General features: G+C 41.3%; 1 long non-coding RNA gene across 1 annotated transcript; it reads left to right on the top strand.

Annotated features, from left to right (window-relative positions):
* The first annotated feature begins 6,528 nt into the window (after positions 1-6,528).
* Positions 6,529-7,338, top strand: LOC107276185 (uncharacterized). Its single transcript, XR_001541308.3, has 2 exons — positions 6,529-6,731; positions 6,981-7,338. It is a non-coding gene; the product is annotated as an uncharacterized lncRNA (long non-coding RNA).

Consider the following 7,338-nt stretch of genomic DNA (forward strand, 5'->3'; position numbering starts at 1 on the left):
GAGATTACATATACCTTTGAGATATTCAGCATAGTAGCAACTCCTGATTAACAACCAAGTCTTTGTTTCCTTTCGTCCTTTACTTGGGACGAGCAAAGGTTCAATCTTGGGGTGTTTTGTTGATGGTCGTTAGCAATCAGTTTCGAACGTCAATATTTACTAAATAGAGGAGAACTAGTTATGCTTGCAATGCATATTCATGTTAGAATAATAATATTCCACTAGTATTTGGTTCACTAAACTTTTGCAGAGAATAATCATAAAGTGGAGGAGAATCGACATCAAATCAAACGATAAATCAATCGGACGATGTCGAGAATCAGACTTATGCATGAATGGGCCAAGAACTCGGAAATGACACGACGAATTGGGCCAAAATTCACAAGTCTACGGAGAAGAGCACGAGAGGATGCCACCAGCCGTAATCTGGGCTGGTTGGGCCGGCCCCAGGTTCAGCCGAACCCTCCTCAGCACCGTTTGATCCAGGTCTTTTCTAGATGGTGTAGATCAGCCCCCAATGGCGGTTGGAGGGTATTTCCGACCATTCCAACCGTCACAACCGTCATTAGGAGGTTATAAAAGGAGCTCTCATCCTCACTTCACTCACACACCTCAAGCAAAGCTCTCCCATATTCTCTCAAGTTTAGTTTAGTGTTCTTAAGCTAGTGGAGTAGGAATAGAATAGAAATCAGAGTCCGGAAGCCTTCGGAAGAGTTCGGTTATGGCTCTAGTAGCTCTGCTTCACTCTTTTGTAAGCTTTGTACTTTATTTAGAATACTCTTCTTTATACATTTATGGTATTGAAATGCTTTCCGAGTATATGAATGCCAACTTTACTTTATGTTCATGTTATGCTGATTATACTCCTAGTTTATCTGGGAGATGCATAGGTACAGGTATAATGTTTGCTTATGCAATTACTCTATGTCATGATGATGATATTAGAGTAGTATCTGGTAGTTTAGGCGTGGTGTCTAGATTACGGGATATCATTATTTGGGGTTAGATGCTGCGGATGAGAGGTGGGCCGCTGAAGGTGATAGCTCAGTACGGGTATTCCTCCGCGCATGTATATAATCCTAAGTTAATTTCCTAGGGAGGGTACTGCTCCATATTTAACCCCGGTTGTATGGTCATAACGGGCTGTCGTAAGGAACTCAGCAGTCAGGGGTGGCTTCTCGAAGTACCACGAGTGCATCGGAAAGAGGGTATTAGCTAGTTAATCGTATAACTAGAATGTATATACACTATGTATACTAGAAGTATAGGAATAGATTCTTTTCTATTTTCTTTCCACTTAGCTTAGGTAATTTAGTACGAGAATGAGTAGCTCCATGCATGTGTGTCACTCTACCCATTGATTTATCCTAATCCCTCCTTAGACTATGATTATTACAAGTAACATATAAATTATTAGTACATTTCTCTCTACTATCATCTTCCCACGGGATTAAATAAATACGATACCCTTGGAATACTCTCGGGTGAAATGCTACAATGGTATATCCGTGCGCTTGCGGATGAACTCTGTAACCATAATATACCAAGAGTATTTCTGCGCCATTGCTGGAGATTATATTTCTAGTAATGTCGTTAAGAAATACCAAGACTCCTTCATCAGTCTTGTCGAACTCTATGCTACTCAGGCACAAGATGGGCACTAAATTTTTGCTCCACTGTCATCTCCCAATCATGGTATTTCTCAGCATCATAATAACCCGAAAAAGATGGTATTTTAAACTTAACCTTAGCATAAGGGTCATCGGGCACACGATTATTATTACCTTGTTGGTGGTGGTCATTTGAAGTGCCACCCATACCTGTGCGGTATGTGCATAGACGACGTCGTAGTCGTGCTTGCCTTGTAGCTTCTGCATCAATATTGCCACTAAATCATACATCGTGTCCTCAGGATGGCCACCAGCGTTGCTGCCACTCACTTCCTCACTGGAAGGTTCTTGTGTCTCCAACGCAGCAACCCGATTAGCTAGCGTGGATATCCGCTTGTCCAGCCTCTCCATGTGGTTTAAGAAGCCACTTTTATTGATGGCATCTTGGACAGCCTTTGTAACGGCCTCCGTCATGTCATTTTGAGCAATTTTCTACACTAGTTCGTAGTTGCTCTTGACAGACTGTCGATATTTCTTAACGACATTACTAGAAATATAATTCCCAGCATTGGCGCAGAAATACTCCTGGTATATTATGGTTAAAAAGTTTATCCGCAAGCGCACGGATATACAATTGTAGCATATCACCCGAGAGTATTCCAAGGGTATCATATTTATTTTATCCCGTGGGAAGATCATGTAGAGAGAACTTGACTAATAATTTATATATTACTTGTAATAATCATGTTCTAAGCAGGGGTTAAGATAATCCAAGGGTAGAGTGACACACAAGCATCAGCTACTCATTCTCATAATATATTATCTAAGCTAAGTGGAAAGAAAAAAGAGATCATCTATTCCTATACTTCTAGTATACATAGTATACATACATTCTAGTTAACTGATATACTAGCTAATACCCTCTATCCGATGCCCTTCTGGTACTTCGAGAAGCCACCCCTGACTACCGAGTTTCTTACGACAGCCCGTCATGACCATATAACCTGGGCTAAAAATGGAGGAGTACCCTCCCTAGGGAATTAACTTAGGACAATATAAACGCGCGGAGGTATACCCGTACTAAGCTGTCACCATTAGCGGCCCACCTCTCATCCGCAGCATATAACCCCAAATAATGATATCCCGTAATCTAGACACTACGTCTAAACTACCAGATAATACTCTAATATCATCGTCATGACATAGAGTAATGGCATAAGCAAACATTATACCCGCACCAAAGCATCTCCCAGATAAGCTAGCAGCATATTCAGTATAACATGAACATAATGTAAAGTTGGCATTCATATACTCGGAAAGTATTTCAATACCGTAAATGTATAAAGAAGAGTATTCTAATAATAGTACAAAGCTTATAAAAGAGGAAAGGAAAGCTACTAGAGCCATACCTGAACTGTTCCGAACGCTTCCAGACTCCTGATTTTCTACTCTATTCCTATTCCACCAGCTTGATACTACTAAACTAAACTTAAGAGAATATGAGAGAGCTTTGCGTGAGGTATGTGAGTGAAGGGAGAAGGTGAAGTCCTTATATAGAGGTAGTTATGACGGTTTTGGAAGGGGAATTGTCCGAAGTGCCCTCCAACCGTCATTGGGATGCAATCCTGGACGTCCATGCCGAAACCTGCATCCAACGACACCAGGATGGGTTCGGCCGAACCATGGGCAAGGCCATCCCCAGCCCATCTTCGGCTGGCGGCCTCCTCTATTGCTCCTTTATGCAGACTTGTGAATTTTGGCCCAATTCATCGTGTCAATTCTGAGTTCTTGGCCCATTCATGCATAAGTCTGATTCTCGATATTATCCGAATGATTTATCGTTTGACTCAATGTCGATTCTCCTCCACTTTATGGTTATTCTCTGCAAAAGGTTAGTGAACCAAGTACTAGTGGAATATTATTACTCTAACATGTATATGCATTACAATCATCACTAGTTCACCTCTATTTTGGTAATATTGACGGTCAAAATTGATCGATAACGACCGTCAACACTGACACAGTCAGCAAAGTCCTGGGCAGTCCTCTCATCATCGTCACCTGCCATTGAAACACCAAAACAACAACAAATGTGAAGGTTATCCATAATAATCTACCAGGCAGGTGCAGTGGTGCCTCTCAACTACTCTCAGCAATATGAAGAACCTTACCAAGCCCTTACCAAGCAATGGATACCTGGAAGGCGTAGTCAGCGATTGTAGGGATCAAGAACATGTGCTGTCCAGAAGTAATATGTGGAGCTAGGAAGGCTAAATATATGTGAGTGGTACACAATCCAATGACAGATAGTAATGCTAAATAAAAATCCCAAGTCACTTGCCACTAGTTGCTGGTCTACTCGTGTCCTAGACAGTAGTGGTAACAATGATGGCGCAAATGAAGGACTGGCAGGCAAGCTTCAGCGAGTCTCAGCAAAAACAGCAAAACCGCAAGGCTGATAAGCACACCACGAAGTTACAGCTCAAGCAGAGTTGATATGTGGCCTATGGAATTTTCTGAAGCCACTATAAAGAATGTGCAGAAACTTGTGAGCTCGAACAGACAATTTTGCAAGCCAATTTTTTTCTGAGTCTGAGTCCGTATGCAAAAGTTATGGCTGTTTGAAGTTGGGGCTTCCGTGTAGGTTTTCCAGAGGGTATATAAACTAGTCTGTTTAGCGGTGGTATGGGATATGGTGGCAACGGAGTATGTAGGATGTTCTAGTGAGGTGTGGTGATCTGGATAGGTGTTTATGATGGCAGAAACGGATCTCAAAAGATGAACCCTAACACACGGATGAAAGGTGGCGGCTATGGTTACAAAGGAAAACACACGACTAGACTAAAACATGCACTAGACCATCAACAAGAACTTAAGCTAGGACTCAAACTCAACACTACAAACTCTGAAAAGGATTGTGCAAAGGCCAAACACGGTTTGGGTTAAGGACACTAACGACTACAACTTTTTTTTTTGGCTTTTCTTTAGACTCTAGGATAAATGCGAAAACAAAAACTAAACTAGGATAAAGAATCCGAGCGAACCTGACGGTGAACCTAGAGCTCTAATACCACTTGATGTTGACTAGGTTTCCCGATCTTTCGAAAGGTTCTGATAATCAACGATTTGGGCGGAGTCGCGACACAAATCGATCCGGCTTCTTGAACGAACACACTATTGAGCCCCGCAATCGCAGCACCACGTCTCCTCTGGTTATCACCCATGTCGAAACGCGGATGACCTCGCCGAGAAGGCTAATCCCTATTTGCGAATCGAAGAACACACACAGGAACAAAGAAGGACGCAACCAAAAATGCAGATGAATGAATAAGCTCACAAGTTGGGTCTTACAAACCGATCTAGCGGTGAAACTGTTCTCGACAGAATAATCTAAGCAAAACCCAAACCCTAAAGATGACGACAGGTACTGATATCAAGAGTTTAGGGTCATGCAACCAACCCTTAACGCAACCCTAATAGGTTCCAACACGATACACGGCCCGAAAGCCCAAATAGGATGATGCAGCACCGGGATATATTTTGGATGTCAACTTATTCAGTCGATTCCCGTTGACTCGGAAAGAATTTGGACGTGTGTCCAAAACCATTGGAAAGGATATCTTCTTAGCTTTCCATCCATATAGAGAACGCCCCAATCTGGTCACGTATGCGACCTGCGTGCCCATTTTAGTGCAGACTGATCCTAGACTCTGAATTGCACTCGAAGCCGACTTGGTTTGGGCCTCCACCTTGACTTGGATGTCCTCGATGATCCTCCATGACTCTAAGTCCTTTCCCAAGTGTCTCCTTTCCCCTTCTATTGTTCCTAATCACAATATAATCATTAGGTAGCAATCTATTCTCAAATTCGTACAAAAAAAGCACATAGGAACGAGCTCACCTCTAAATTCAATTGTCGCGCGCGAGCGCTTGTTATCGGTCCTTGAATGACCGGTGGAGGATTGTTGTGTGTATCCGAAGGAGTGATATCCGCATCACGTGTTTTCTCATCAGTTTATAATCTTTTAGGTTGAACTATTTGGTGCATGAAATTTAATAACATTTACAATCTTTCTTACATTGAAGACGCTAGAAATAGGAATTATTCCTAAATCCTGATAACATTTGCATATGAAAGTTTCTTATCAAAACCGTTACTCACATAGCGAAACTTACAATGACCTAAATGTATTAAAAAATTCAGTGTATGAAGCAACTCAGTGTAGTGGTGGAATGGGGAATAAAATGATTACGACTTGTTTGAAAACTCGAGGGAAGATGATTGGTAGTTTCAACGAGTAAATTGATGGTGAGATTAACATGGAAATTTGATTTTTAGTCCCAATCTTTTGTTTGGTAGAGGTGGTGGGAATTGATAGATGATTGGTAGTTTAGTTGAAGATTAGAAGTTAGAAAAAAAACAGGTGGTTGAGATTTTTTTTTAGATAAAGTATAGGAGAAATTTCCTCTCAATTACCACCACTATCCAGATATTAGAAAGGAGAGAGTTCCTTTATCAATTCCCATCCCTATCCCACCACAACTCCAATATCTCCCAACCAAATAGCATCGTCTCTCAAAACTCCCAACTCTATATAGTTGGTACCTACTAAGATCATTAACACCTATAAAGCAGCCCTCACATGAAGCCACGTCACCACAAATTCCAGAACCGTTAGATTTGATCTCAACGTTTGCAAACTCCCTCAGCTCTCCGTTACATAGCTCGGTTGCAGCAGCTGAGGCCCAACCCAGCTTAAGCGATTGATCCAGCCCATCCAGTCTCCTCACTTCCTTCTCCTCTTGCGGCATGCGAGTGGTCGATGTGAACTCCGATCACCACGAGTAACCATCGACGGCGGCAAGAACAATTACTTCTGAAAACCGATGCCACCATGATAGGCAGACAGATGGTCATTCTTAATGGCTCTAATGCCTTTTGTTCTCTTCTTATCCCCTCTTTCCATTTACTTATAAATTCATAAAATCATAATCATTATCAAGCGGGATAGTTAATCTATCAGGCCGATGGTGTTTCGCTCAAGTTGCTGGAGCTTGCTCGCTGGAAAAATATGCATCACTGCACCATCCTCTTCAATTTTCTCCAACGATCTAGCACAGGTTACCAACTTCCTCTTTGCCTTTGGTTGATTCATCTAATTTGTTTCCCCAAAATAGGACCAGCATTCTAATTTGAACCTGTATGTGTTCAGTGTTTATGCAAGCATGGCCCAATACATATTAGCATTATTTTCCCATTTTTGTTATCAAACAGTTTTCCCATGCATTTCAATTCCTTCCGTTTCCTGTCCCAGGATCCAGATACTTGATACTGAGTCAATTCTTTTTTTTATTTGTCCTGAACTGCAGATCAATTTTCATTATTCCAGTTGAAGGATACGGCCAACAATATCACGTAGATCAATTGGTTGATTTGTCATCTACATATTCAGATCTAAGAAGAATATAACTCACCAAGTTTGCAAGTTGAGTAACACTTTCAAATTGGATGGGTATGTTCACCCAATTATGTTTTCTAATTTGTATTTCAGTTCTGATCTTTACCTGGTGAGGATATCTTCAATCTTAGAAATAGATTGGATTGGCTTCTGTCTCAAATATATATGTCAATTCATTTCGCTGTCAGAGCATCGAGCTGCTCCCATTAAGGCCGTGTGAAATATGTGAATGGATATGAAATATGTGATCAAAATGAATGTTATGTGAA

Source organism: Oryza sativa, chromosome 11 (assembly GCF_034140825.1).
Source record: "Oryza sativa Japonica Group chromosome 11, ASM3414082v1".
NCBI classification, from domain to species: Eukaryota; Viridiplantae; Streptophyta; class Magnoliopsida; order Poales; family Poaceae; genus Oryza; species Oryza sativa.